The sequence below is a fragment of the Garra rufa genome, chromosome 1 (assembly GCF_049309525.1).
Source record: "Garra rufa chromosome 1, GarRuf1.0, whole genome shotgun sequence".
NCBI classification, from domain to species: domain Eukaryota; kingdom Metazoa; phylum Chordata; class Actinopteri; order Cypriniformes; family Cyprinidae; genus Garra; species Garra rufa.
The window spans coordinates 102,157,474-102,181,688 of record NC_133361.1 but is presented as its reverse complement, the minus strand read 5'-3'; the positions used below and the strand labels follow the sequence as shown (position 1 = coordinate 102,181,688).

Sequence of the window (24,215 nt, the reverse complement as noted above, 5' to 3'; positions counted from 1 at the left end):
ACAGGGATGCTATTTCTGCATTCATTCAGCATTAGCCCAGCGTGAATACTGAATGTCCATTATATTGTATATGTGAAAGGGTGGCCTAGAACTGAGTGCAATGTTGCTGGATGGGTTTCAGGGAATTTACCTGGACCCCACAGTTTCTCACAAAATGTCATGTCGTCCACCTTTCAGTTGAGCTGTGTCCTTTTTCCCTCAGGAGAAAGAGACAAGCAGGCGGAGGTGAAGAGAGAAGCCCGCCCTGTCGTCTAAGCGTTCTCCGGTATCAAAAATTACCAAACTGCCCCGTGTGAGGCTCGAACTCACGACCTTCAGATTATGAGACTGACGCGCTGCCTACTGCGCCAACGAGGCCAGTGGGTTGACCGGTCTGAACAGCGAAGAACTAGCTTCTCTGTCCCTGCCTGTAGGTGTGGCTACAACAGGTCACCCTCCGCTGAACAAGGGAGTCAGGATGGCCGAGCGGTCTAAGGCGCTGCGTTCAGGTCGCAGTCTCCTCTGGAGGCGTGGGTTCGAATCCCACTTCTGACAGACTTAGGTTTTGGCTGCAGACAGCAGTTACGGTCTTCAGCCCTCTGGCACCATGGCCAAGGAAGGCTGTAACTTTGCCAACTTTGCCTTGTGTCACGTCAAGAAAAGCGTGTCCCTGACGCATTGATCGCAACAGCTTTCTCTGAAGCCTTGACTTGGTAGAATATGTGAAGCTGTATTAGAATCGAGTCAACACTTCATTACGATAAATACAGCATTACTTTAAGGTTCACGAAAGCTTGCCTTCCCAGTGACAGGGAATTTCAGTCCGAATGCCAGCATGATATTACCCTTAAGAAAAACTCACAAGGACAGTGCTGCTTGTTACATGAATATGACAGGGATGCTATTTCTGCATTCATTCAGCATTAGCCCAGCGTGAATACTGAATGTCCATTATATTGTATATGTGAAAGGGTGGCCTAGAACTGAGTGCAATGTTGCTGGATGGGTTTCAGGGAATTTACCTGGACCTCACAGTTTCTCACAAAATGTCATGTCGTCCACCTTTCAGTTGAGCTGTGTCCTTTTTCCCTCAGGAGAAAGAGACAAGCAGGCGGAGGTGAAGAGAGAAGCCCGCCCTGTCGTCTAAGCGTTCTCCGGTATCAAAAATGACCAAACTGCCCCGTGTGAGGCTCGAACTCACGACCTTCAGATTATGAGACTGACGCGCTGCCTACTGCGCCAACGAGGCCGGTGGGTTGACCGGTCTGAACAGCGAAGAACTAGCTTCTCTGTCCCTGCCTGTAGGTGTGGCTACAACAGGTCACCCTCCGCTGAACAAGCGAGTCAGGATGGCCGAGCGGTCTAAGGCGCTGCGTTCAGGTCGCAGTCTCCTCTGGAGGCGTGGGTTCGAATCCCACTTCTGACAGACTTAGGTTTTGGCTGCAGACAGCCCTCTGGCACCATGGCCAAGGAAGGCTGTAACTTTGCCTTGTGTCACGTCAAGAAAAGCGTGTCCCTGACGCATTGATCGCAACAGCTTTCTCTGAAGCCTTGACTTGGTAGAATATGTGAAGCTGTATTAGAATCGAGTCAACACTTCATTACGATAAATACAGCATTACTTTAAGGTTCACGAAAGCTTGCCTTCCCAGTGACAGGGAATTTCAGTCCGAATGCCAGCATGATATTACCCTTAAGAAAAACTCACAAGGACAGTGCTGCTTGTTACATGAATATGACAGGGATGCTATTTCTGCATTCATTCAGCATTAGCCCAGCGTGAATACTGAATGTCCATTATATTGTATATGTGAAAGGGTGGCCTAGAACTGAGTGCAATGTTGCTGGATGGGTTTCAGGGAATTTACCTGGACCTCACAGTTTCTCACAAAATGTCATGTCGTCCACCTTTCAGTTGAGCTGTGTCCTTTTTCCCTCAGGAGAAAGAGACAAGCAGGCGGAGGTGAAGAGAGAAGCCCGCCCTGTCGTCTAAGCGTTCTCCGGTATCAAAAATGACCAAACTGCCCCGTGTGAGGCTCGAACTCACGACCTTCAGATTATGAGACTGACGCGCTGCCTACTGCGCCAACGAGGCCGGTGGGTTGACCGGTCTGAACAGCGAAGAACTAGCTTCTCTGTCCCTGCCTGTAGGTGTGGCTACAACAGGTCACCCTCCGCTGAGCAAGCGAGTCAGGATGGCCGAGCGGTCTAAGGCGCTGCGTTCAGGTCGCAGTCTCCTCTGGAGGCGTGGGTTCGAATCCCACTTCTGACAGACTTAGGTTTTGGCTGCAGACAGCCCTCTGGCACCATGGCCAAGGAAGGCTGTAACTTTGCCTTGTGTCACGTCAAGAAAAGCGTGTCCCTGACGCATTGATCGCAACAGCTTTCTCTGAAGCCTTGACTTGGTAGAATATGTGAAGCTGTATTAGAATCGAGTCAACACTTCATTACGATAAATACAGCATTACTTTAAGGTTCACGAAAGCTTGCCTTCCCAGTGACAGGGAATTTCAGTCCGAATGCCAGCATGATATTACTCTTAAGAAAAACTCACAAGGACAGTGCTGCTTGTTACATGAATATGACAGGGATGCTATTTCTGCATTCATTCAGCATTAGCCCAGCGTGAATACTGAATGTCCATTATATTGTATATGTGAAAGGGTGGCCTAGAACTGAGTGCAATGTTGCTGGATGGGTTTCAGGGAATTTACCTGGACCCCACAGTTTCTCACAAAATGTCATGTCGTCCACCTTTCAGTTGAGCTGTGTCCTTTTTCCCTCAGGAGAAAGAGACAAGCAGGCGGAGGTGAAGAGAGAAGCCCGCCCTGTCGTCTAAGCGTTCTCCGGTATCAAAAATTACCAAACTGCCCCGTGTGAGGCTCGAACTCACGACCTTCAGATTATGAGACTGACGCGCTGCCTACTGCTCCAACGAGGCCGGTGGGTTGACCGGTCTGAACAGCGAAGAACTAGCTTCTCTGTCCCTGCCTGTAGGTGTGGCTACAACAGGTCACCCTCCGCTGAACAAGCGAGTCAGGATGGCCGAGCGGTCTAAGGCGCTGCGTTCAGGTCGCAGTCTCCTCTGGAGGCGTGGGTTCGAATCCCACTTCTGACAGACTTAGGTTTTGGCTGCAGACAGCCCTCTGGCACCATGGCCAAGGAAGGCTGTAACTTTGCCTTGTGTCACGTCAAGAAAAGCGTGTCCCTGACGCATTGATCGCAACAGCTTTCTCTGAAGCCTTGACTTGGTAGAATATGTGAAGCTGTATTAGAATCGAGTCAACACTTCATTACGATAAATACAGCATTACTTTAAGGTTCACGAAAGCTTGCCTTCCCAGTGACAGGGAATTTCAGTCCGAATGCCAGCATGATATTACCCTAAAGAAAAACTCACAAGGACAGTGCTGCTTGTTACATGAATATGACAGGGATGCTGTTTCTGCATTCATTCAGCATTAGCCCAGCGTGAATACTGAATGTCCATTATATTGTATATGTGAAAGGGTGGCCTAGAACTGAGTGCAATGTTGCTGGATGGGTTTCAGGGAATTTACCTGGACCTCACAGTTTCTCACAAAATGTCATGTCGTCCACCTTTCAGTTGAGCTGTGTCCTTTTTCCCTCAGGAGAAAGAGACAAGCAGGCGGAGGTGAAGAGAGAAGCCCGCCCTGTCGTCTAAGCGTTCTCCGGTATCAAAAATGACCAAACTGTCCCGTGTGAGGCTCGAACTCACGACCTTCAGATTATGAGACTGACGCGCTGCCTACTGCGCCAACGAGGCCGGTGGGTTGACCGGTCTGAACAGCGAAGAACTAGCTTCTCTGTCCCTGCCTGTAGGTGTGGCTACAACAGGTCACCCTCCGCTGAGCAAGCGAGTCAGGATGGCCGAGCGGTCTAAGGCGCTGCGTTCAGGTCGCAGTCTCCTCTGGAGGCGTGGGTTCGAATCCCACTTCTGACAGACTTAGGTTTTGGCTGCAGACAGCCCTCTGGCACCATGGCCAAGGAAGGCTGTAACTTTGCCTTGTGTCACGTCAAGAAAAGCGTGTCCCTGACGCATTGATCGCAACAGCTTTCTCTGAAGCCTTGACTTGGTAGAATATGTGAAGCTGTATTAGAATCGAGTCAACACTTCATTACGATAAATACAGCATTACTTTAAGGTTCACGAAAGCTTGCCTTCCCAGTGACAGGGAATTTCAGTCCGAATGCCAGCATGATATTACCCTTAAGAAAAACTCACAAGGACAGTGCTGCTTGTTACATGAATATGACAGGGATGCTATTTCTGCATTCATTCAGCATTAGCCCAGCGTGAATACTGAATGTCCATTATATTGTATATGTGAAAGGGTGGCCTAGAACTGAGTGCAATGTTGCTGGATGGGTTTCAGGGAATTTACCTGGACCCCACAGTTTCTCACAAAATGTCATGTCGTCCACCTTTCAGTTGAGCTGTGTCCTTTTTCCCTCAGGAGAAAGAGACAAGCAGGCGGAGGTGAAGAGAGAAGCCCGCCCTGTCGTCTAAGCGTTCTCCGGTATCAAAAATTACCAAACTGCCCCGTGTGAGGCTCGAACTCACGACCTTCAGATTATGAGACTGACGCGCTGCCTACTGCGCCAACGAGGCCAGTGGGTTGACCGGTCTGAACAGCGAAGAACTAGCTTCTCTGTCCCTGCCTGTAGGTGTGGCTACAACAGGTCACCCTCCGCTGAAAAAGCGAGTCAGGATGGCCGAGCGGTCTAAGGCGCTGCGTTCAGGTCGCAGTCTCCTCTGGAGGCGTGGGTTCGAATCCCACTTCTGACAGACTTAGGTTTTGGCTGCAGACAGCCCTCTGGCACCATGGCCAAGGAAGGCTGTAACTTTGCCTTGTGTCACGTCAAGAAAAGCGTGTCCCTGACGCATTGATCGCAACAGCTTTCTCTGAAGCCTTGACTTGGTAGAATATGTGAAGCTGTATTAGAATCGAGTCAACACTTCATTACGATAAATACAGCATTACTTTAAGGTTCACGAAAGCTTGCCTTCCCAGTGACAGGGAATTTCAGTCCGAATGCCAGCATGATATTACCCTTAAGAAAAACTCACAAGGACAGTGCTGCTTGTTACATGAATATGACAGGGATGCTATTTCTGCATTCATTCAGCATTAGCCCAGCGTGAATACTGAATGTCCATTATATTGTATATGTGAAAGGGTGGCCTAGAACTGAGTGCAATGTTGCTGGATGGGTTTCAGGGAATTTACCTGGACCCCACAGTTTCTCACAAAATGTCATGTCGTCCACCTTTCAGTTGAGCTGTGTCCTTTTTCCCTCAGGAGAAAGAGACAAGCAGGCGGAGGTGAAGAGAGAAGCCCGCCCTGTCGTCTAAGCGTTCTCCGGTATCAAAAATTACGAAACTGCCCCGAGTGAGGCTCGAACTCACGACCTTCAGATTATGAGACTGACGCGCTGCCTACTGCGCCAACGAGGCCGGTGGGTTGGCCGGTCTGAACAGCGAAGAACTAGCTTCTCTGTCCCTGCCTGTAGGTGTGGCTACAACAGGTCACCCTCCGCTGAACAAGCGAGTCAGGATGGCCGAGCGGTCTAAGGCGCTGCGTTCAGGTCGCAGTCTCCTCTGGAGGCGTGGGTTCGAATCCCACTTCTGACAGACTTAGGTTTTGGCTGCAGACAGCAGCTACGGTCTTCAGCCCTCTGGCAGCATGGCCAAGGAAGGCTGTAACTTTGCCAACTTTGCCTTGTGTCACGTCAAGAAAAGCGTGTCCCTGACGCATTGATCGCAACAGCTTTCTCTGAAGCCTTGACTTGGTAGAATATGTGAAGCTGTATTAGAATCGAGTCAACACTTCATTACGATAAATACAGCATTACTTTAAGGTTCACGAAAGCTTGCCTTCCCAGTGACAGGGAATTTCAGTCCGAATGCCAGCATGATATTACCCTTAAGAAAAACTCACAAGGACAGTGCTGCTTGTTACATGAATATGACAGGGATGCTATTTCTGCATTCATTCAGCATTAGCCCAGCGTGAATACTGAATGTCCATTATATTGTATATGTGAAAGGGTGGCCTAGAACTGAGTGCAATGTTGCTGGATGGGTTTCAGGGAATTTACCTGGACCCCACAGTTTCTCACAAAATGTCATGTCGTCCACCTTTCAGTTGAGCTGTGTCCTTTTTCCCTCAGGAGAAAGAGACAAGCAGGCGGAGGTGAAGAGAGAAGCCCGCCCTGTCGTCTAAGCGTTCTCCGGTATCAAAAATTACCAAACTGCCCCGTGTGAGGCTCGAACTCACGACCTTCAGATTATGAGACTGACGCGCTGCCTACTGCGCCAACGAGGCCAGTGGGTTGACCGGTCTGAACAGCGAAGAACTAGCTTCTCTGTCCCTGCCTGTAGGTGTGGCTACAACAGGTCACCCTCCGCTGAACAAGGGAGTCAGGATGGCCGAGCGGTCTAAGGCGCTGCGTTCAGGTCGCAGTCTCCTCTGGAGGCGTGGGTTCGAATCCCACTTCTGACAGACTTAGGTTTTGGCTGCAGACAGCAGCTACGGTCTTCAGCCCTCTGGCACCATGGCCAAGGAAGGCTGTAACTTTGCCAACTTTGCCTTGTGTCACGTCAAGAAAAGCGTGTCCCTGACGCATTGATCGCAACAGCTTTCTCTGAAGCCTTGACTTGGTAGAATATGTGAAGCTGTATTAGAATCGAGTCAACACTTCATTACGATAAATACAGCATTACTTTAAGGTTCACGAAAGCTTGCCTTCCCAGTGACAGGGAATTTCAGTCCGAATGCCAGCATGATATTACCCTTAAGAAAAACTCACAAGGACAGTGCTGCTTGTTACATGAATATGACAGGGATGCTATTTCTGCATTCATTCAGCATTAGCCCAGCGTGAATACTGAATGTCCATTATATTGTATATGTGAAAGGGTGGCCTAGAACTGAGTGCAATGTTGCTGGATGGGTTTCAGGGAATTTACCTGGACCCCACAGTTTCTCACAAAATGTCATGTCGTCCACCTTTCAGTTGAGCTGTGTCCTTTTTCCCTCAGGAGAAAGAGACAAGCAGGCGGAGGTGAAGAGAGAAGCCCGCCCTGTCGTCTAAGCGTTCTCCGGTATCAAAAATTACCAAACTGCCCCGTGTGAGGCTCGAACTCACGACCTTCAGATTATGAGACTGACGCGCTGCCTACTGCGCCAACGAGGCCGGTGGGTTGGCCGGTCTGAACAGCGAAGAACTAGCTTCTCTGTCCCTGCCTGTAGGTGTGGCTACAACAGGTCACCCTCCGCTGAACAAGCGAGTCAGGATGGCCGAGCGGTCTAAGGCGCTGCGTTCAGGTCGCAGTCTCCTCTGGAGGCGTGGGTTCGAATCCCACTTCTGACAGACTTAGGTTTTGGCTGCAGACAGCAGCTACGGTCTTCAGCCCTCTGGCAGCATGGCCAAGGAAGGCTGTAACTTTGCCAACTTTGCCTTGTGTCACGTCAAGAAAAGCGTGTCCCTGACGCATTGATCGCAACAGCTTTCTCTGAAGCCTTGACTTGGTAGAATATGTGAAGCTGTATTAGAATCGAGTCAACACTTCATTACGATAAATACAGCATTACTTTAAGGTTCACGAAAGCTTGCCTTCCCAGTGACAGGGAATTTCAGTCCGAATGCCAGCATGATATTACCCTTAAGAAAAACTCACAAGGACAGTGCTGCTTGTTACATGAATATGACAGGGATGCTATTTCTGCATTCATTCAGCATTAGCCCAGCGTGAATACTGAATGTCCATTATATTGTATATGTGAAAGGGTGGCCTAGAACTGAGTGCAATGTTGCTGGATGGGTTTCAGGGAATTTACCTGGACCCCACAGTTTCTCACAAAATGTCATGTCGTCCACCTTTCAGTTGAGCTGTGTCCTTTTTCCCTCAGGAGAAAGAGACAAGCAGGCGGAGGTGAAGAGAGAAGCCCGCCCTGTCGTCTAAGCGTTCTCCGGTATCAAAAATTACCAAACTGCCCCGTGTGAGGCTCGAACTCACGACCTTCAGATAATGAGACTGACGCGCTGCCTACTGCGCCAACGAGGCCAGTGGGTTGACTGGTCTGAACAGCGAAGAACTAGCTTCTCTGTCCCTGCCTGTAGGTGTGGCTACAACAGGTCACCCTCCGCTGAAAAAGCGAGTCAGGATGGCCGAGCGGTCTAAGGCGCTGCGTTCAGGTCGCAGTCTCCTCTGGAGGCGTGGGTTCGAATCCCACTTCTGACAGACTTAGGTTTTGGCTGCAGACAGCCCTCTGGCACCATGGCCAAGGAAGGCTGTAACTTTGCCTTGTGTCACGTCAAGAAAAGCGTGTCCCTGACGCATTGATCGCAACAGCTTTCTCTGAAGCCTTGACTTGGTAGAATATGTGAAGCTGTATTAGAATCGAGTCAACACTTCATTACGATAAATACAGCATTACTTTAAGGTTCACGAAAGCTTGCCTTCCCAGTGACAGGGAATTTCAGTCCGAATGCCAGCATGATATTACCCTTAAGAAAAACTCACAAGGACAGTGCTGCTTGTTACATGAATATGACAGGGATGCTATTTCTGCATTCATTCAGCATTAGCCCAGCGTGAATACTGAATGTCCATTATATTGTATATGTGAAAGGGTGGCCTAGAACTGAGTGCAATGTTGCTGGATGGGTTTCAGGGAATTTACCTGGACCTCACAGTTTCTCACAAAATGTCATGTCGTCCACCTTTCAGTTGAGCTGTGTCCTTTTTCCCTCAGGAGAAAGAGACAAGCAGGCGGAGGTGAAGAGAGAAGCCCGCCCTGTCGTCTAAGCGTTCTCCGGTATCAAAAATGACCAAACTGCCCCGTGTGAGGCTCGAACTCACGACCTTCAGATTATGAGACTGACGCGCTGCCTACTGCGCCAACGAGGCCGGTGGGTTGACCGGTCTGAACAGCGAAGAACTAGCTTCTCTGTCCCTGCCTGTAGGTGTGGCTACAACAGGTCACCCTCCGCTGAGCAAGCGAGTCAGGATGGCCGAGCGGTCTAAGGCGCTGCGTTCAGGTCGCAGTCTCCTCTGGAGGCGTGGGTTCGAATCCCACTTCTGACAGACTTAGGTTTTGGCTGCAGACAGCCCTCTGGCACCATGGCCAAGGAAGGCTGTAACTTTGCCTTGTGTCACGTCAAGAAAAGCGTGTCCCTGACGCATTGATCGCAACAGCTTTCTCTGAAGCCTTGACTTGGTAGAATATGTGAAGCTGTATTAGAATCGAGTCAACACTTCATTACGATAAATACAGCATTACTTTAAGGTTCACGAAAGCTTGCCTTCCCAGTGACAGGGAATTTCAGTCCGAATGCCAGCATGATATTACCCTTAAGAAAAACTCACAAGGACAGTGCTGCTTGTTACATGAATATGACAGGGATGCTATTTCTGCATTCATTCAGCATTAGCCCAGCGTGAATACTGAATGTCCATTATATTGTATATGTGAAAGGGTGGCCTAGAACTGAGTGCAATGTTGCTGGATGGGTTTCAGGGAATTTACCTGGACCCCACAGTTTCTCACAAAATGTCATGTCGTCCACCTTTCAGTTGAGCTGTGTCCTTTTTCCCTCAGGAGAAAGAGACAAGCAGGCGGAGGTGAAGAGAGAAGCCCGCCCTGTCGTCTAAGCGTTCTCCGGTATCAAAAATTACCAAACTGCCCCGTGTGAGGCTCGAACTCACGACCTTCAGATTATGAGACTGACGCGCTGCCTACTGCGCCAACGAGGCCAGTGGGTTGACCGGTCTGAACAGCGAAGAACTAGCTTCTCTGTCCCTGCCTGTAGGTGTGGCTACAACAGGTCACCCTCCGCTGAAAAAGCGAGTCAGGATGGCCGAGCGGTCTAAGGCGCTGCGTTCAGGTCGCAGTCTCCTCTGGAGGCGTGGGTTCGAATCCCACTTCTGACAGACTTAGGTTTTGGCTGCAGACAGCCCTCTGGCACCATGGCCAAGGAAGGCTGTAACTTTGCCTTGTGTCACGTCAAGAAAAGCGTGTCCCTGACGCATTGATCGCAACAGCTTTCTCTGAAGCCTTGACTTGGTAGAATATGTGAAGCTGTATTAGAATCGAGTCAACACTTCATTACGATAAATACAGCATTACTTTAAGGTTCACGAAAGCTTGCCTTCCCAGTGACAGGGAATTTCAGTCCGAATGCCAGCATGATATTACCCTTAAGAAAAACTCACAAGGACAGTGCTGCTTGTTACATGAATATGACAGGGATGCTATTTCTGCATTCATTCAGCATTAGCCCAGCGTGAATACTGAATGTCCATTATATTGTATATGTGAAAGGGTGGCCTAGAACTGAGTGCAATGTTGCTGGATGGGTTTCAGGGAATTTACCTGGACCCCACAGTTTCTCACAAAATGTCATGTCGTCCACCTTTCAGTTGAGCTGTGTCCTTTTTCCCTCAGGAGAAAGAGACAAGCAGGCGGAGGTGAAGAGAGAAGCCCGCCCTGTCGTCTAAGCGTTCTCCGGTATCAAAAATTACGAAACTGCCCCGAGTGAGGCTCGAACTCACGACCTTCAGATTATGAGACTGACGCGCTGCCTACTGCGCCAACGAGGCCGGTGGGTTGGCCGGTCTGAACAGCGAAGAACTAGCTTCTCTGTCCCTGCCTGTAGGTGTGGCTACAACAGGTCACCCTCCGCTGAACAAGTGAGTCAGGATGGTCGAGCGGTCTAAGGCGCTGCGTTCAGGTCGCAGTCTCCTCTGGAGGCGTGGGTTCGAATCCCACTTCTGACAGACTTAGGTTTTGGCTGCAGACAGCAGCTACGGTCTTCAGCCCTCTGGCACCATGGCCAAGGAAGGCTGTAACTTTGCCAACTTTTCCTTGTGTCACGTCAAGAAAAGCGTGTCCCTGACGCATTGATCGCAACAGCTTTCTCTGAAGCCTTGACTTGGTAGAATATGTGAAGCTGTATTAGAATCGAGTCAACACTTCATTACGATAAATACAGCATTACTTTAAGGTTCACAAAAGCTTGCCTTCCCAGTGACAGGGAATTTCAGTCCGAATGCCAGCATGATATTACCCTTAAGAAAAACTCACAAGGACAGTGCTGCTTGTTACATGAATATGACAGGGATGCTATTTCTGCATTCATTCAGCATTAGCCCAGCGTGAATACTGAATGTCCATTATATTGTATATGTGAAAGGGTGGCCTAGAACTGAGTGCAATGTTGCTGGATGGGTTTCAGGGAATTTACCTGGACCCCACAGTTTCTCACAAAATGTCATGTCGTCCACCTTTCAGTTGAGCTGTGTCCTTTTTCCCTCAGGAGAAAGAGACAAGCAGGCGGAGGTGAAGAGAGAAGCCCGCCCTGTCGTCTAAGCGTTCTCCGGTATCAAAAATGACCAAACTGCCCCGTGTGAGGCTCGAACTCACGACCTTCAGATTATGAGACTGACGCGCTGCCTACTGCGCCAACGAGGCCAGTGGGTTGACCGGTCTGAACAGCGAAGAACTAGCTTCTCTGTCCCTGCCTGTAGGTGTGGCTACAACAGGTCACCCTCCGCTGAACAAGGGAGTCAGGATGGCCGAGCGGTCTAAGGCGCTGCGTTCAGGTCGCAGTCTCCTCTGGAGGCGTGGGTTCGAATCCCACTTCTGACAGACTTAGGTTTTGGCTGCAGACAGCAGTTACGGTCTTCAGCCCTCTGGCACCATGGCCAAGGAAGGCTGTAACTTTGCCAACTTTGCCTTGTGTCACGTCAAGAAAAGCGTGTCCCTGACGCATTGATCGCAACAGCTTTCTCTGAAGCCTTGACTTGGTAGAATATGTGAAGCTGTATTAGAATCGAGTCAACACTTCATTACGATAAATACAGCATTACTTTAAGGTTCACGAAAGCTTGCCTTCCCAGTGACAGGGAATTTCAGTCCGAATGCCAGCATGATATTACCCTTAAGAAAAACTCACAAGGACAGTGCTGCTTGTTACATGAATATGACAGGGATGCTATTTCTGCATTCATTCAGCATTAGCCCAGCGTGAATACTGAATGTCCATTATATTGTATATGTGAAAGGGTGGCCTAGAACTGAGTGCAATGTTGCTGGATGGGTTTCAGGGAATTTACCTGGACCTCACAGTTTCTCACAAAATGTCATGTCGTCCACCTTTCAGTTGAGCTGTGTCCTTTTTCCCTCAGGAGAAAGAGACAAGCAGGCGGAGGTGAAGAGAGAAGCCCGCCCTGTCGTCTAAGCGTTCTCCGGTATCAAAAATTACCAAACTGCCCCGTGTGAGGCTCGAACTCACGACCTTCAGATTATGAGACTGACGCGCTGCCTACTGCGCCAACGAGGCCAGTGGGTTGACCGGTCTGAACAGCGAAGAACTAGCTTCTCTGTCCCTGCCTGTAGGTGTGGCTACAACAGGTCACCCTCCGCTGAAAAAGCGAGTCAGGATGGCCGAGCGGTCTAAGGCGCTGCGTTCAGGTCGCAGTCTCCTCTGGAGGCGTGGGTTCGAATCCCACTTCTGACAGACTTAGGTTTTGGCTGCAGACAGCCCTCTGGCACCATGGCCAAGGAAGGCTGTAACTTTGCCTTGTGTCACGTCAAGAAAAGCGTGTCCCTGACGCATTGATCGCAACAGCTTTCTCTGAAGCCTTGACTTGGTAGAATATGTGAAGCTGTATTAGAATCGAGTCAACACTTCATTACGATAAATACAGCATTACTTTAAGGTTCACGAAAGCTTGCCTTCCCAGTGACAGGGAATTTCAGTCCGAATGCCAGCATGATATTACCCTTAAGAAAAACTCACAAGGACAGTGCTGCTTGTTACATGAATATGACAGGGATGCTATTTCTGCATTCATTCAGCATTAGCCCAGCGTGAATACTGAATGTCCATTATATTGTATATGTGAAAGGGTGGCCTAGAACTGAGTGCAATGTTGCTGGATGGGTTTCAGGGAATTTACCTGGACCCCACAGTTTCTCACAAAATGTCATGTCGTCCACCTTTCAGTTGAGCTGTGTCCTTTTTCCCTCAGGAGAAAGAGACAAGCAGGCGGAGGTGAAGAGAGAAGCCCGCCCTGTCGTCTAAGCGTTCTCCGGTATCAAAAATTACCAAACTGCCCCGTGTGAGGCTCGAACTCACGACCTTCAGATTATGAGACTGACGCGCTGCCTACTGCGCCAACGAGGCCAGTGGGTTGACCGGTCTGAACAGCGAAGAACTAGCTTCTCTGTCCCTGCCTGTAGGTGTGGCTACAACAGGTCACCCTCCGCTGAACAAGGGAGTCAGGATGGCCGAGCGGTCTAAGGCGCTGCGTTCAGGTCGCAGTCTCCTCTGGAGGCGTGGGTTCGAATCCCACTTCTGACAGACTTAGGTTTTGGCTGCAGACAGCAGTTACGGTCTTCAGCCCTCTGGCACCATGGCCAAGGAAGGCTGTAACTTTGCCAACTTTGCCTTGTGTCACGTCAAGAAAAGCGTGTCCCTGACGCATTGATCGCAACAGCTTTCTCTGAAGCCTTGACTTGGTAGAATATGTGAAGCTGTATTAGAATCGAGTCAACACTTCATTACGATAAATACAGCATTACTTTAAGGTTCACGAAAGCTTGCCTTCCCAGTGACAGGGAATTTCAGTCCGAATGCCAGCATGATATTACCCTTAAGAAAAACTCACAAGGACAGTGCTGCTTGTTACATGAATATGACAGGGATGCTATTTCTGCATTCATTCAGCATTAGCCCAGCGTGAATACTGAATGTCCATTATATTGTATATGTGAAAGGGTGGCCTAGAACTGAGTGCAATGTTGCTGGATGGGTTTCAGGGAATTTACCTGGACCTCACAGTTTCTCACAAAATGTCATGTCGTCCACCTTTCAGTTGAGCTGTGTCCTTTTTCCCTCAGGAGAAAGAGACAAGCAGGCGGAGGTGAAGAGAGAAGCCCGCCCTGTCGTCTAAGCGTTCTCCGGTATCAAAAATGACCAAACTGCCCCGTGTGAGGCTCGAACTCACGACCTTCAGATTATGAGACTGACGCGCTGCCTACTGCGCCAACGAGGCCGGTGGGTTGACCGGTCTGAACAGCGAAGAACTAGCTTCTCTGTCCCTGCCTGTAGGTGTGGCTACAACAGGTCACCCTCCGCTGAACAAGCGAGTCAGGATGGCCGAGCGGTCTAAGGCGCTGCGTTCAGGTCGCAGTCTCCTCTGGAGGCGTGGGTTCGAATCCCACTTCTGACAGACTTAGGTTTTGGCTGCAGACAGCCCTCTGGCACCATGGCCAAGGAAGGCTGTAACTTTGCCTTGTGTCACGTCAAGAAAAGCGTGTCCCTGACGCATTGATCGCAACAGCTTTCTCTGAAGCCTTGACTTGGTAGAATATGTGAAGCTGTATTAGAATCGAGTCAACACTTCATTACGATAAATACAGCATTACTTTAAGGTTCACGAAAGCTTGCCTTCCCAGTGACAGGGAATTTCAGTCCGAATGCCAGCATGATATTACCCTTAAGAAAAACTCACAAGGACAGTGCTGCTTGTTACATGAATATGACAGGGATGCTATTTCTGCATTCATTCAGCATTAGCCCAGCGTGAATACTGAATGTCCATTATATTGTATATGTGAAAGGGTGGCCTAGAACTGAGTGCAATGTTGCTGGATGGGTTTCAGGGAATTTACCTGGACCTCACAGTTTCTCACAAAATGTCATGTCGTCCACCTTTCAGTTGAGCTGTGTCCTTTTTCCCTCAGGAGAAAGAGACAAGCAGGCGGAGGTGAAGAGAGAAGCCCGCCCTGTCGTCTAAGCGTTCTCCGGTATCAAAAATGACCAAACTGCCCCGTGTGAGGCTCGAACTCACGACCTTCAGATTATGAGACTGACGCGCTGCCTACTGCGCCAACGAGGCCGGTGGGTTGACCGGTCTGAACAGCGAAGAACTAGCTTCTCTGTCCCTGCCTGTAGGTGTGGCTACAACAGGTCACTCCGCTGAGCAAGCGAGTCAGGATGGCCGAGCGGTCTAAGGCGCTGCGTTCAGGTCGCAGTCTCCTCTGGAGGCGTGGGTTCGAATCCCACTTCTGACAGACTTAGGTTTTGGCTGCAGACAGCCCTCTGGCACCATGGCCAAGGAAGGCTGTAACTTTGCCTTGTGTCACGTCAAGAAAAGCGTGTCCCTGACGCATTGATCGCAACAGCTTTCTCTGAAGCCTTGACTTGGTAGAATATGTGAAGCTGTATTAGAATCGAGTCAACACTTCATTACGATAAATACAGCATTACTTTAAGGTTCACGAAAGCTTGCCTTCCCAGTGACAGGGAATTTCAGTCCGAATGCCAGCATGATATTACTCTTAAGAAAAACTCACAAGGACAGTGCTGCTTGTTACATGAATATGACAGGGATGCTATTTCTGCATTCATTCAGCATTAGCCCAGCGTGAATACTGAATGTCCATTATATTGTATATGTGAAAGGGTGGCCTAGAACTGAGTGCAATGTTGCTGGATGGGTTTCAGGGAATTTACCTGGACCCCACAGTTTCTCACAAAATGTCATGTCGTCCACCTTTCAGTTGAGCTGTGTCCTTTTTCCCTCAGGAGAAAGAGACAAGCAGGCGGAGGTGAAGAGAGAAGCCCGCCCTGTCGTCTAAGCGTTCTCCGGTATCAAAAATTACCAAACTGCCCCGTGTGAGGCTCGAACTCACGACCTTCAGATTATGAGACTGACGCGCTGCCTACTGCTCCAACGAGGCCGGTGGGTTGACCGGTCTGAACAGCGAAGAACTAGCTTCTCTGTCCCTGCCTGTAGGTGTGGCTACAACAGGTCACCCTCCGCTGAACAAGCGAGTCAGGATGGCCGAGCGGTCTAAGGCGCTGCGTTCAGGTCGCAGTCTCCTCTGGAGGCGTGGGTTCGAATCCCACTTCTGACAGACTTAGGTTTTGGCTGCAGACAGCCCTCTGGCACCATGGCCAAGGAAGGCTGTAACTTTGCCTTGTGTCACGTCAAGAAAAGCGTGTCCCTGACGCATTGATCGCAACAGCTTTCTCTGAAGCCTTGACTTGGTAGAATATGTGAAGCTGTATTAGAATCGAGTCAACACTTCATTACGATAAATACAGCATTACTTTAAGGTTCACGAAAGCTTGCCTTCCCAGTGACAGGGAATTTCAGTCCGAATGCCAGCATGATATTACCCTAAAGAAAAACTCACAAGGACAGTGCTGCTTGTTACATGAATATGACAGGGATGCTGTTTCTGCATTCATTCAGCATTAGCCCAGCGTGAATACTGAATGTCCATTATATTGTATATGTGAAAGGGTGGCCTAGAACTGAGTGCAATGTTGCTGGATGGGTTTCAGGGAATTTACCTGGACCTCACAGTTTCTCACAAAATGTCATGTCGTCCACCTTTCAGTTGAGCTGTGTCCTTTTTCCCTCAGGAGAAAGAGACAAGCAGGCGGAGGTGAAGAGAGAAGCCCGCCCTGTCGTCTAAGCGTTCTCCGGTATCAAAAATGACCAAACTGTCCCGTGTGAGGCTCGAACTCACGACCTTCAGATTATGAGACTGACGCGCTGCCTACTGCGCCAACGAGGCCGGTGGGTTGACCGGTCTGAACAGCGAAGAACTAGCTTCTCTGTCCCTGCCTGTAGGTGTGGCTACAACAGGTCACCCTCCGCTGAACAAGCGAGTCAGGATGGCCGAACGGTCTAAGGCGCTGCGTTCAGGTCGCAGTCTCCTCTGGAGGCGTGGGTTCGAATCCCACTTCTGACAGACTTAGGTTTTGGCTGCAGACAGCCCTCTGGCACCATGGCCAAGGAAGGCTGTAACTTTGCCTTGTGTCACGTCAAGAAAAGCGTGTCCCTGACGCATTGATCGCAACAGCTTTCTCTGAAGCCTTGACTTGGTAGAATATGTGAAGCTGTATTAGAATCGAGTCAACACTTCATTACGATAAATACAGCATTACTTTAAGGTTCACGAAAGCTTGCCTTCCCAGTGACAGGGAATTTCAGTCCGAATGCCAGCATGATATTACCCTTAAGAAAAACTCACAAGGACAGTGCTGCTTGTTACATGAATATGACAGGGATGCTATTTCTGCATTCATTCAGCATTAGCCCAGCGTGAATACTGAATGTCCATTATATTGTATATGTGAAAGGGTGGCCTAGAACTGAGTGCAATGTTGCTGGATGGGTTTCAGGGAATTTACCTGGACCCCACAGTTTCTCACAAAATGTCATGTCGTCCACCTTTCAGTTGAGCTGTGTCCTTTTTCCCTCAGGAGAAAGAGACAAGCAGGCGGAGGTGAAGAGAGAAGCCCGCCCTGTCGTCTAAGCGTTCTCCGGTATCAAAAATGACCAAACTGCCCCGTGTGAGGCTCGAACTCACGACCTTCAGATTATGAGACTGACGCGCTGCCTACTGCGCCAACGAGGCCAGTGGGTTGACCGGTCTGAACAGCGAAGAACTAGCTTCTCTGTCCCTGCCTGTAGGTGTGGCTACAACAGGTCACCCTCCGCTGAGCAAGCGAGTCAGGATGGCCGAGCGGTCTAAGGCGCTGCGTTCAGGTCGCAGTCTCCTCTGGAGGCGTGGGTTCGAATCCCACTTCTGACAGACTTAGGTTTTGGCTGCAGACAGCCCTCTGGCACCATGGCCAAGGAAGGCTGTAACTTTGCCTTGTGTCACGTCAAGAAAAGCGTGTCCCTGACGCATTGATCGCAACAGCTTTCTCTGAAGCCTTGACTTGGTAGAATATGTGAAGCTGTATTAGAATCGAGTCAACACTTCATTACGATAAATACAGCATTACTTTAAGGTTCACGAAAGCTTGCCTTCCCAGTGACAGGGAATTTCAGTCCGAATGCCAGCATGATATTACCCTTAAGAAAAACTCACAAGGACAGTGCTGCTTGTTACATGAATATGACAGGGATGCTATTTCTGCATTCATTCAGCATTAGCCCAGCGTGAATACTGAATGTCCATTATATTGTATATGTGAAAGGGTGGCCTAGAACTGAGTGCAATGTTGCTGGATGGGTTTCAGGGAATTTACCTGGACCCCACAGTTTCTCACAAAATGTCATGTCGTCCACCTTTCAGTTGAGCTGTGTCCTTTTTCCCTCAGGAGAAAGAGACAAGCAGGCGGAGGTGAAGAGAGAAGCCCGCCCTGTCGTCTAAGCGTTCTCCGGTATCAAAAATTACCAAACTGCCCCGTGTGAGGCTCGAACTCACGACCTTCAGATTATGAGACTGACGCGCTGCCTACTGCGCCAACGAGGCCAGTGGGTTGACCGGTCTGAACAGCGAAGAACTAGCTTCTCTGTCCCTGCCTGTAGGTGTGGCTACAACAGGTCACCCTCCGCTGAAAAAGCGAGTCAGGATGGCCGAGCGGTCTAAGGCGCTGCGTTCAGGTCGCAGTCTCCTCTGGAGGCGTGGGTTCGAATCCCACTTCTGACAGACTTAGGTTTTGGCTGCAGACAGCCCTCTGGCACCATGGCCAAGGAAGGCTGTAACTTTGCCTTGTGTCACGTCAAGAAAAGCGTGTCCCTGACGCATTGATCGCAACAGCTTTCTCTGAAGCCTTGACTTGGTAGAATATGTGAAGCTGTATTAGAATCGAGTCAACACTTCATTACGATAAATACAGCATTACTTTAAGGTTCACGAAAGCTTGCCTTCCCAGTGACAGGGAATTTCAGTCCGAATGCCAGCATGATATTACCCTTAAGAAAAACTCACAAGGACAGTGCTGCTTGTTACATGAATATGACAGGGATGCTATTTCTGCATTCATTCAGCATTAGCCCAGCGTGAATACTGAATGTCCATTATATTGTATATGTGAAAGGGTGGCCTAGAACTGAGTGCAATGTTGCTGGATGGGTTTCAGGGAATTTACCTGGACCCCACAGTTTCTCACAAAATGTCATGTCGTCCACCTTTCAGTTGAGCTGTGTCCTTTTTCCCTCAGGAGAAAGAGACAAGCAGGCGGAGGTGAAGAGAGAAGCCCGCCCTGTCGTCTAAGCGTTCTCCGGTATCAAAAATTACGAAACTGCCCCGAGTGAGGCTCGAACTCACGACCTTCAGATTATGAGACTGACGCGCTGCCTACTGCGCCAACGAGGCCGGTGGGTTGGCCGGTCTGAACAGCGAAGAACTAGCTTCTCTGTCCCTGCCTGTAGGTGTGGCTACAACAGGTCACCCTCCGCTGAACAAGCGAGTCAGGATGGCCGAGCGGTCTAAGGCGCTGCGTTCAGGTCGCAGTCTCCTCTGGAGGCGTGGGTTCGAATCCCACTTCTGACAGACTTAGGTTTTGGCTGCAGACAGCAGCTACGGTCTTCAGCCCTCTGGCAGCATGGCCAAGGAAGGCTGTAACTTTGCCAACTTTGCCTTGTGTCACGTCAAGAAAAGCGTGTCCCTGACGCATTGATCGCAACAGCTTTCTCTGAAGCCTTGACTTGGTAGAATATGTGAAGCTGTATTAGAATCGAGTCAACACTTCATTACGATAAATACAGCATTACTTTAAGGTTCACGAAAGCTTGCCTTCCCAGTGACAGGGAATTTCAGTCCGAATGCCAGCATGATATTACCCTTAAGAAAAACTCACAAGGACAGTGCTGCTTGTTACATGAATATGACAGGGATGCTATTTCTGCATTCATTCAGCATTAGCCCAGCGTGAATACTGAATGTCCATTATATTGTATATGTGAAAGGGTGGCCTAGAACTGAGTGCAATGTTGCTGGATGGGTTTCAGGGAATTTACCTGGACCCCACAGTTTCTCACAAAATGTCATGTCGTCCACCTTTCAGTTGAGCTGTGTCCTTTTTCCCTCAGGAGAAAGAGACAAGCAGGCGGAGGTGAAGAGAGAAGCCCGCCCTGTCGTCTAAGCGTTCTCCGGTATCAAAAATTACCAAACTGCCCCGTGTGAGGCTCGAACTCACGACCTTCAGATTATGAGACTGACGCGCTGCCTACTGCGCCAACGAGGCCAGTGGGTTGACCGGTCTGAACAGCGAAGAACTAGCTTCTCTGTCCCTGCCTGTAGGTGTGGCTACAACAGGTCACCCTCCGCTGAACAAGGGAGTCAGGATGGCCGAGCGGTCTAAGGCGCTGCGTTCAGGTCGCAGTCTCCTCTGGAGGCGTGGGTTCGAATCCCACTTCTGACAGACTTAGGTTTTGGCTGCAGACAGCAGCTACGGTCTTCAGCCCTCTGGCACCATGGCCAAGGAAGGCTGTAACTTTGCCAACTTTGCCTTGTGTCACGTCAAGAAAAGCGTGTCCCTGACGCATTGATCGCAACAGCTTTCTCTGAAGCCTTGACTTGGTAGAATATGTGAAGCTGTATTAGAATCGAGTCAACACTTCATTACGATAAATACAGCATTACTTTAAGGTTCACGAAAGCTTGCCTTCCCAGTGACAGGGAATTTCAGTCCGAATGCCAGCATGATATTACCCTTAAGAAAAACTCACAAGGACAGTGCTGCTTGTTACATGAATATGACAGGGATGCTATTTCTGCATTCATTCAGCATTAGCCCAGCGTGAATACTGAATGTCCATTATATTGTATATGTGAAAGGGTGGCCTAGAACTGAGTGCAATGTTGCTGGATGGGTTTCAGGGAATTTACCTGGACCCCACAGTTTCTCACAAAATGTCATGTCGTCCACCTTTCAGTTGAGCTGTGTCCTTTTTCCCTCAGGAGAAAGAGACAAGCAGGCGGAGGTGAAGAGAGAAGCCCGCCCTGTCGTCTAAGCGTTCTCCGGTATCAAAAATTACCAAACTGCCCCGTGTGAGGCTCGAACTCACGACCTTCAGATTATGAGACTGACGCGCTGCCTACTGCGCCAACGAGGCCGGTGGGTTGGCCGGTCTGAACAGCGAAGAACTAGCTTCTCTGTCCCTGCCTGTAGGTGTGGCTACAACAGGTCACCCTCCGCTGAACAAGCGAGTCAGGATGGCCGAGCGGTCTAAGGCGCTGCGTTCAGGTCGCAGTCTCCTCTGGAGGCGTGGGTTCGAATCCCACTTCTGACAGACTTAGGTTTTGGCTGCAGACAGCAGCTACGGTCTTCAGCCCTCTGGCAGCATGGCCAAGGAAGGCTGTAACTTTGCCAACTTTGCCTTGTGTCACGTCAAGAAAAGCGTGTCCCTGACGCATTGATCGCAACAGCTTTCTCTGAAGCCTTGACTTGGTAGAATATGTGAAGCTGTATTAGAATCGAGTCAACACTTCATTACGATAAATACAGCATTACTTTAAGGTTCACGAAAGCTTGCCTTCCCAGTGACAGGGAATTTCAGTCCGAATGCCAGCATGATATTACCCTTAAGAAAAACTCACAAGGACAGTGCTGCTTGTTACATGAATATGACAGGGATGCTATTTCTGCATTCATTCAGCATTAGCCCAGCGTGAATACTGAATGTCCATTATATTGTATATGTGAAAGGGTGGCCTAGAACTGAGTGCAATGTTGCTGGATGGGTTTCAGGGAATTTACCTGGACCCCACAGTTTCTCACAAAATGTCATGTCGTCCACCTTTCAGTTGAGCTGTGTCCTTTTTCCCTCAGGAGAAAGAGACAAGCAGGCGGAGGTGAAGAGAGAAGCCCGCCCTGTCGTCTAAGCGTTCTCCGGTATCAAAAATTACCAAACTGCCCCGTGTGAGGCTCGAACTCACGACCTTCAGATAATGAGACTGACGCGCTGCCTACTGCGCCAACGAGGCCAGTGGGTTGACTGGTCTGAACAGCGAAGAACTAGCTTCTCTGTCCCTGCCTGTAGGTGTGGCTACAACAGGTCACCCTCCGCTGAAAAAGCGAGTCAGGATGGCCGAGCGGTCTAAGGCGCTGCGTTCAGGTCGCAGTCTCCTCTGGAGGCGTGGGTTCGAATCCCACTTCTGACAGACTTAGGTTTTGGCTGCAGACAGCCCTCTGGCACCATGGCCAAGGAAGGCTGTAACTTTGCCTTGTGTCACGTCAAGAAAAGCGTGTCCCTGACGCATTGATCGCAACAGCTTTCTCTGAAGCCTTGACTTGGTAGAATATGTGAAGCTGTATTAGAATCGAGTCAACACTTCATTACGATAAATACAGCATTACTTTAAGGTTCACGAAAGCTTGCCTTCCCAGTGACAGGGAATTTCAGTCCGAATGCCAGCATGATATTACCCTTAAGAAAAACTCACAAGGACAGTGCTGCTTGTTACATGAATATGACAGGGATGCTATTTCTGCATTCATTCAGCATTAGCCCAGCGTGAATACTGAATGTCCATTATATTGTATATGTGAAAGGGTGGCCTAGAACTGAGTGCAATGTTGCTGGATGGGTTTCAGGGAATTTACCTGGACCTCACAGTTTCTCACAAAATGTCATGTCGTCCACCTTTCAGTTGAGCTGTGTCCTTTTTCCCTCAGGAGAAAGAGACAAGCAGGCGGAGGTGAAGAGAGAAGCCCGCCCTGTCGTCTAAGCGTTCTCCGGTATCAAAAATGACCAAACTGCCCCGTGTGAGGCTCGAACTCACGACCTTCAGATTATGAGACTGACGCGCTGCCTACTGCGCCAACGAGGCCGGTGGGTTGACCGGTCTGAACAGCGAAGAACTAGCTTCTCTGTCCCTGCCTGTAGGTGTGGCTACAACAGGTCACCCTCCGCTGAGCAAGCGAGTCAGGATGGCCGAGCGGTCTAAGGCGCTGCGTTCAGGTCGCAGTCTCCTCTGGAGGCGTGGGTTCGAATCCCACTTCTGACAGACTTAGGTTTTGGCTGCAGACAGCCCTCTGGCACCATGGCCAAGGAAGGCTGTAACTTTGCCTTGTGTCACGTCAAGAAAAGCGTGTCCCTGACGCATTGATCGCAACAGCTTTCTCTGAAGCCTTGACTTGGTAGAATATGTGAAGCTGTATTAGAATCGAGTCAACACTTCATTACGATAAATACAGCATTACTTTAAGGTTCACGAAAGCTTGCCTTCCCAGTGACAGGGAATTTCAGTCCGAATGCCAGCATGATATTACCCTTAAGAAAAACTCACAAGGACAGTGCTGCTTGTTACATGAATATGACAGGGATGCTATTTCTGCATTCATTCAGCATTAGCCCAGCGTGAATACTGAATGTCCATTATATTGTATATGTGAAAGGGTGGCCTAGAACTGAGTGCAATGTTGCTGGATGGGTTTCAGGGAATTTACCTGGACCTCACAGTTTCTCACAAAATGTCATGTCGTCCACCTTTCAGTTGAGCTGTGTCCTTTTTCCCTCAGGAGAAAGAGACAAGCAGGCGGAGGTGAAGAGAGAAGCCCGCCCTGTCGTCTAAGCGTTCTCCGGTATCAAAAATGACCAAACTGCCCCGTGTGAGGCTCGAACTCACGACCTTCAGATTATGAGACTGACGCGCTGCCTACTGCGCCAACGAGGCCGGTGGGTTGACCGGTCTGAACAGCGAAGAACTAGCTTCTCTGTCCCTGCCTGTAGGTGTGGCTACAACAGGTCACCCTCCGCTGAACAAGCGAGTCAGGATGGCCGAGCGGTCTAAGGCGCTGCGTTCAGGTCGCAGTCTCCTCTGGAGGCGTGGGTTCGAATCCCACTTCTGACAGACTTAGGTTTTGGCTGCAGACAGCAGCTACGGTCTTCAGCCCTCTGGCAGCATGGCCAAGGAAGGCTGTAACTTTGCCAACTTTGCCTTGTGTCACGTCAAGAAAAGCGTGTCCCTGACGCATTGATCGCAACAGCTTTCTCTGAAGCCTTGACTTGGTAGAATATGTGAAGCTGTATTAGAATCGAGTCAACACTTCATTACGATAAATACAGCATTACTTTAAGGTTCACGAAAGCTTGCCTTCCCAGTGACAGGGAATTTCAGTCCGAATGCCAGCATGATATTACCCTTAAGAAAAACTCACAAGGACAGTGCTGCTTGTTACATGAATATGACAGGGATGCTATTTCTGCATTCATTCAGCATTAGCCCAGCGTGAATACTGAATGTCCATTATATTGTATATGTGAAAGGGTGGCCTAGAACTGAGTGCAATGTTGCTGGATGGGTTTCAGGGAATTTACCTGGACCTCACAGTTTCTCACAAAATGTCATGTCGTCCACCTTTCAGTTGAGCTGTGTCCTTTTTCCCTCAGGAGAAAGAGACAAGCAGGCGGAGGTGAAGAGAGAAGCCCGCCCTGTCGTCTA

General features: G+C 49.6%; 56 non-coding genes across 56 annotated transcripts; 28 read left to right on the top strand and 28 right to left on the bottom strand.

Moving 5' to 3' along the window:
• Positions 1-284: 284 nt before the first annotated feature.
• On the bottom strand, positions 285-357 carry trnam-cau (transfer RNA methionine (anticodon CAU)). Its single transcript has one exon. It is a non-coding gene; the product is annotated as a tRNA-Met (tRNA).
• Positions 358-451: 94 nt separating this feature from the next.
• On the top strand, positions 452-534 carry trnal-cag (transfer RNA leucine (anticodon CAG)). Its single transcript has one exon. It is a non-coding gene; the product is annotated as a tRNA-Leu (tRNA).
• A 621-nt stretch (positions 535-1,155) lies between these two features.
• Positions 1,156-1,228, bottom strand: trnam-cau (transfer RNA methionine (anticodon CAU)). Its single transcript has one exon. It is a non-coding gene; the product is annotated as a tRNA-Met (tRNA).
• Positions 1,229-1,322: 94 nt separating this feature from the next.
• Positions 1,323-1,405, top strand: trnal-cag (transfer RNA leucine (anticodon CAG)). The gene has a single exon. It is a non-coding gene; the product is annotated as a tRNA-Leu (tRNA).
• Positions 1,406-2,001: 596 nt separating this feature from the next.
• On the bottom strand, positions 2,002-2,074 carry trnam-cau (transfer RNA methionine (anticodon CAU)). The gene has a single exon. It is a non-coding gene; the product is annotated as a tRNA-Met (tRNA).
• A 94-nt stretch (positions 2,075-2,168) lies between these two features.
• trnal-cag (transfer RNA leucine (anticodon CAG)) lies at positions 2,169-2,251 on the top strand. The gene has a single exon. It is a non-coding gene; the product is annotated as a tRNA-Leu (tRNA).
• A 596-nt stretch (positions 2,252-2,847) lies between these two features.
• On the bottom strand, positions 2,848-2,920 carry trnam-cau (transfer RNA methionine (anticodon CAU)). The gene has a single exon. It is a non-coding gene; the product is annotated as a tRNA-Met (tRNA).
• A 94-nt stretch (positions 2,921-3,014) lies between these two features.
• trnal-cag (transfer RNA leucine (anticodon CAG)) lies at positions 3,015-3,097 on the top strand. The gene has a single exon. It is a non-coding gene; the product is annotated as a tRNA-Leu (tRNA).
• A 596-nt stretch (positions 3,098-3,693) lies between these two features.
• Positions 3,694-3,766, bottom strand: trnam-cau (transfer RNA methionine (anticodon CAU)). The gene has a single exon. It is a non-coding gene; the product is annotated as a tRNA-Met (tRNA).
• Positions 3,767-3,860: 94 nt separating this feature from the next.
• trnal-cag (transfer RNA leucine (anticodon CAG)) lies at positions 3,861-3,943 on the top strand. The gene has a single exon. It is a non-coding gene; the product is annotated as a tRNA-Leu (tRNA).
• A 596-nt stretch (positions 3,944-4,539) lies between these two features.
• On the bottom strand, positions 4,540-4,612 carry trnam-cau (transfer RNA methionine (anticodon CAU)). The gene has a single exon. It is a non-coding gene; the product is annotated as a tRNA-Met (tRNA).
• Positions 4,613-4,706: 94 nt separating this feature from the next.
• trnal-cag (transfer RNA leucine (anticodon CAG)) lies at positions 4,707-4,789 on the top strand. The gene has a single exon. It is a non-coding gene; the product is annotated as a tRNA-Leu (tRNA).
• Positions 4,790-5,385: 596 nt separating this feature from the next.
• Positions 5,386-5,458, bottom strand: trnam-cau (transfer RNA methionine (anticodon CAU)). The gene has a single exon. It is a non-coding gene; the product is annotated as a tRNA-Met (tRNA).
• A 94-nt stretch (positions 5,459-5,552) lies between these two features.
• trnal-cag (transfer RNA leucine (anticodon CAG)) lies at positions 5,553-5,635 on the top strand. Its single transcript has one exon. It is a non-coding gene; the product is annotated as a tRNA-Leu (tRNA).
• Positions 5,636-6,256: 621 nt separating this feature from the next.
• trnam-cau (transfer RNA methionine (anticodon CAU)) lies at positions 6,257-6,329 on the bottom strand. Its single transcript has one exon. It is a non-coding gene; the product is annotated as a tRNA-Met (tRNA).
• Positions 6,330-6,423: 94 nt separating this feature from the next.
• Positions 6,424-6,506, top strand: trnal-cag (transfer RNA leucine (anticodon CAG)). Its single transcript has one exon. It is a non-coding gene; the product is annotated as a tRNA-Leu (tRNA).
• A 621-nt stretch (positions 6,507-7,127) lies between these two features.
• trnam-cau (transfer RNA methionine (anticodon CAU)) lies at positions 7,128-7,200 on the bottom strand. The gene has a single exon. It is a non-coding gene; the product is annotated as a tRNA-Met (tRNA).
• A 94-nt stretch (positions 7,201-7,294) lies between these two features.
• trnal-cag (transfer RNA leucine (anticodon CAG)) lies at positions 7,295-7,377 on the top strand. The gene has a single exon. It is a non-coding gene; the product is annotated as a tRNA-Leu (tRNA).
• Positions 7,378-7,998: 621 nt separating this feature from the next.
• Positions 7,999-8,071, bottom strand: trnam-cau (transfer RNA methionine (anticodon CAU)). The gene has a single exon. It is a non-coding gene; the product is annotated as a tRNA-Met (tRNA).
• A 94-nt stretch (positions 8,072-8,165) lies between these two features.
• trnal-cag (transfer RNA leucine (anticodon CAG)) lies at positions 8,166-8,248 on the top strand. The gene has a single exon. It is a non-coding gene; the product is annotated as a tRNA-Leu (tRNA).
• Positions 8,249-8,844: 596 nt separating this feature from the next.
• Positions 8,845-8,917, bottom strand: trnam-cau (transfer RNA methionine (anticodon CAU)). Its single transcript has one exon. It is a non-coding gene; the product is annotated as a tRNA-Met (tRNA).
• A 94-nt stretch (positions 8,918-9,011) lies between these two features.
• Positions 9,012-9,094, top strand: trnal-cag (transfer RNA leucine (anticodon CAG)). Its single transcript has one exon. It is a non-coding gene; the product is annotated as a tRNA-Leu (tRNA).
• Positions 9,095-9,690: 596 nt separating this feature from the next.
• On the bottom strand, positions 9,691-9,763 carry trnam-cau (transfer RNA methionine (anticodon CAU)). The gene has a single exon. It is a non-coding gene; the product is annotated as a tRNA-Met (tRNA).
• A 94-nt stretch (positions 9,764-9,857) lies between these two features.
• Positions 9,858-9,940, top strand: trnal-cag (transfer RNA leucine (anticodon CAG)). Its single transcript has one exon. It is a non-coding gene; the product is annotated as a tRNA-Leu (tRNA).
• Positions 9,941-10,536: 596 nt separating this feature from the next.
• On the bottom strand, positions 10,537-10,609 carry trnam-cau (transfer RNA methionine (anticodon CAU)). The gene has a single exon. It is a non-coding gene; the product is annotated as a tRNA-Met (tRNA).
• Positions 10,610-10,703: 94 nt separating this feature from the next.
• trnal-cag (transfer RNA leucine (anticodon CAG)) lies at positions 10,704-10,786 on the top strand. Its single transcript has one exon. It is a non-coding gene; the product is annotated as a tRNA-Leu (tRNA).
• A 621-nt stretch (positions 10,787-11,407) lies between these two features.
• Positions 11,408-11,480, bottom strand: trnam-cau (transfer RNA methionine (anticodon CAU)). Its single transcript has one exon. It is a non-coding gene; the product is annotated as a tRNA-Met (tRNA).
• Positions 11,481-11,574: 94 nt separating this feature from the next.
• trnal-cag (transfer RNA leucine (anticodon CAG)) lies at positions 11,575-11,657 on the top strand. The gene has a single exon. It is a non-coding gene; the product is annotated as a tRNA-Leu (tRNA).
• Positions 11,658-12,278: 621 nt separating this feature from the next.
• Positions 12,279-12,351, bottom strand: trnam-cau (transfer RNA methionine (anticodon CAU)). Its single transcript has one exon. It is a non-coding gene; the product is annotated as a tRNA-Met (tRNA).
• Positions 12,352-12,445: 94 nt separating this feature from the next.
• Positions 12,446-12,528, top strand: trnal-cag (transfer RNA leucine (anticodon CAG)). Its single transcript has one exon. It is a non-coding gene; the product is annotated as a tRNA-Leu (tRNA).
• Positions 12,529-13,124: 596 nt separating this feature from the next.
• trnam-cau (transfer RNA methionine (anticodon CAU)) lies at positions 13,125-13,197 on the bottom strand. The gene has a single exon. It is a non-coding gene; the product is annotated as a tRNA-Met (tRNA).
• A 94-nt stretch (positions 13,198-13,291) lies between these two features.
• Positions 13,292-13,374, top strand: trnal-cag (transfer RNA leucine (anticodon CAG)). Its single transcript has one exon. It is a non-coding gene; the product is annotated as a tRNA-Leu (tRNA).
• A 621-nt stretch (positions 13,375-13,995) lies between these two features.
• On the bottom strand, positions 13,996-14,068 carry trnam-cau (transfer RNA methionine (anticodon CAU)). The gene has a single exon. It is a non-coding gene; the product is annotated as a tRNA-Met (tRNA).
• A 94-nt stretch (positions 14,069-14,162) lies between these two features.
• trnal-cag (transfer RNA leucine (anticodon CAG)) lies at positions 14,163-14,245 on the top strand. The gene has a single exon. It is a non-coding gene; the product is annotated as a tRNA-Leu (tRNA).
• Positions 14,246-14,841: 596 nt separating this feature from the next.
• trnam-cau (transfer RNA methionine (anticodon CAU)) lies at positions 14,842-14,914 on the bottom strand. The gene has a single exon. It is a non-coding gene; the product is annotated as a tRNA-Met (tRNA).
• A 92-nt stretch (positions 14,915-15,006) lies between these two features.
• trnal-cag (transfer RNA leucine (anticodon CAG)) lies at positions 15,007-15,089 on the top strand. Its single transcript has one exon. It is a non-coding gene; the product is annotated as a tRNA-Leu (tRNA).
• Positions 15,090-15,685: 596 nt separating this feature from the next.
• On the bottom strand, positions 15,686-15,758 carry trnam-cau (transfer RNA methionine (anticodon CAU)). The gene has a single exon. It is a non-coding gene; the product is annotated as a tRNA-Met (tRNA).
• A 94-nt stretch (positions 15,759-15,852) lies between these two features.
• Positions 15,853-15,935, top strand: trnal-cag (transfer RNA leucine (anticodon CAG)). The gene has a single exon. It is a non-coding gene; the product is annotated as a tRNA-Leu (tRNA).
• A 596-nt stretch (positions 15,936-16,531) lies between these two features.
• Positions 16,532-16,604, bottom strand: trnam-cau (transfer RNA methionine (anticodon CAU)). Its single transcript has one exon. It is a non-coding gene; the product is annotated as a tRNA-Met (tRNA).
• A 94-nt stretch (positions 16,605-16,698) lies between these two features.
• On the top strand, positions 16,699-16,781 carry trnal-cag (transfer RNA leucine (anticodon CAG)). The gene has a single exon. It is a non-coding gene; the product is annotated as a tRNA-Leu (tRNA).
• Positions 16,782-17,377: 596 nt separating this feature from the next.
• Positions 17,378-17,450, bottom strand: trnam-cau (transfer RNA methionine (anticodon CAU)). The gene has a single exon. It is a non-coding gene; the product is annotated as a tRNA-Met (tRNA).
• Positions 17,451-17,544: 94 nt separating this feature from the next.
• Positions 17,545-17,627, top strand: trnal-cag (transfer RNA leucine (anticodon CAG)). Its single transcript has one exon. It is a non-coding gene; the product is annotated as a tRNA-Leu (tRNA).
• Positions 17,628-18,223: 596 nt separating this feature from the next.
• trnam-cau (transfer RNA methionine (anticodon CAU)) lies at positions 18,224-18,296 on the bottom strand. Its single transcript has one exon. It is a non-coding gene; the product is annotated as a tRNA-Met (tRNA).
• Positions 18,297-18,390: 94 nt separating this feature from the next.
• Positions 18,391-18,473, top strand: trnal-cag (transfer RNA leucine (anticodon CAG)). The gene has a single exon. It is a non-coding gene; the product is annotated as a tRNA-Leu (tRNA).
• A 596-nt stretch (positions 18,474-19,069) lies between these two features.
• On the bottom strand, positions 19,070-19,142 carry trnam-cau (transfer RNA methionine (anticodon CAU)). Its single transcript has one exon. It is a non-coding gene; the product is annotated as a tRNA-Met (tRNA).
• A 94-nt stretch (positions 19,143-19,236) lies between these two features.
• On the top strand, positions 19,237-19,319 carry trnal-cag (transfer RNA leucine (anticodon CAG)). Its single transcript has one exon. It is a non-coding gene; the product is annotated as a tRNA-Leu (tRNA).
• A 621-nt stretch (positions 19,320-19,940) lies between these two features.
• trnam-cau (transfer RNA methionine (anticodon CAU)) lies at positions 19,941-20,013 on the bottom strand. The gene has a single exon. It is a non-coding gene; the product is annotated as a tRNA-Met (tRNA).
• Positions 20,014-20,107: 94 nt separating this feature from the next.
• On the top strand, positions 20,108-20,190 carry trnal-cag (transfer RNA leucine (anticodon CAG)). Its single transcript has one exon. It is a non-coding gene; the product is annotated as a tRNA-Leu (tRNA).
• A 621-nt stretch (positions 20,191-20,811) lies between these two features.
• On the bottom strand, positions 20,812-20,884 carry trnam-cau (transfer RNA methionine (anticodon CAU)). The gene has a single exon. It is a non-coding gene; the product is annotated as a tRNA-Met (tRNA).
• Positions 20,885-20,978: 94 nt separating this feature from the next.
• Positions 20,979-21,061, top strand: trnal-cag (transfer RNA leucine (anticodon CAG)). Its single transcript has one exon. It is a non-coding gene; the product is annotated as a tRNA-Leu (tRNA).
• A 621-nt stretch (positions 21,062-21,682) lies between these two features.
• Positions 21,683-21,755, bottom strand: trnam-cau (transfer RNA methionine (anticodon CAU)). The gene has a single exon. It is a non-coding gene; the product is annotated as a tRNA-Met (tRNA).
• A 94-nt stretch (positions 21,756-21,849) lies between these two features.
• On the top strand, positions 21,850-21,932 carry trnal-cag (transfer RNA leucine (anticodon CAG)). Its single transcript has one exon. It is a non-coding gene; the product is annotated as a tRNA-Leu (tRNA).
• Positions 21,933-22,528: 596 nt separating this feature from the next.
• Positions 22,529-22,601, bottom strand: trnam-cau (transfer RNA methionine (anticodon CAU)). The gene has a single exon. It is a non-coding gene; the product is annotated as a tRNA-Met (tRNA).
• Positions 22,602-22,695: 94 nt separating this feature from the next.
• Positions 22,696-22,778, top strand: trnal-cag (transfer RNA leucine (anticodon CAG)). The gene has a single exon. It is a non-coding gene; the product is annotated as a tRNA-Leu (tRNA).
• A 596-nt stretch (positions 22,779-23,374) lies between these two features.
• Positions 23,375-23,447, bottom strand: trnam-cau (transfer RNA methionine (anticodon CAU)). The gene has a single exon. It is a non-coding gene; the product is annotated as a tRNA-Met (tRNA).
• A 94-nt stretch (positions 23,448-23,541) lies between these two features.
• trnal-cag (transfer RNA leucine (anticodon CAG)) lies at positions 23,542-23,624 on the top strand. The gene has a single exon. It is a non-coding gene; the product is annotated as a tRNA-Leu (tRNA).
• Positions 23,625-24,215: the final 591 nt, after the last annotated feature.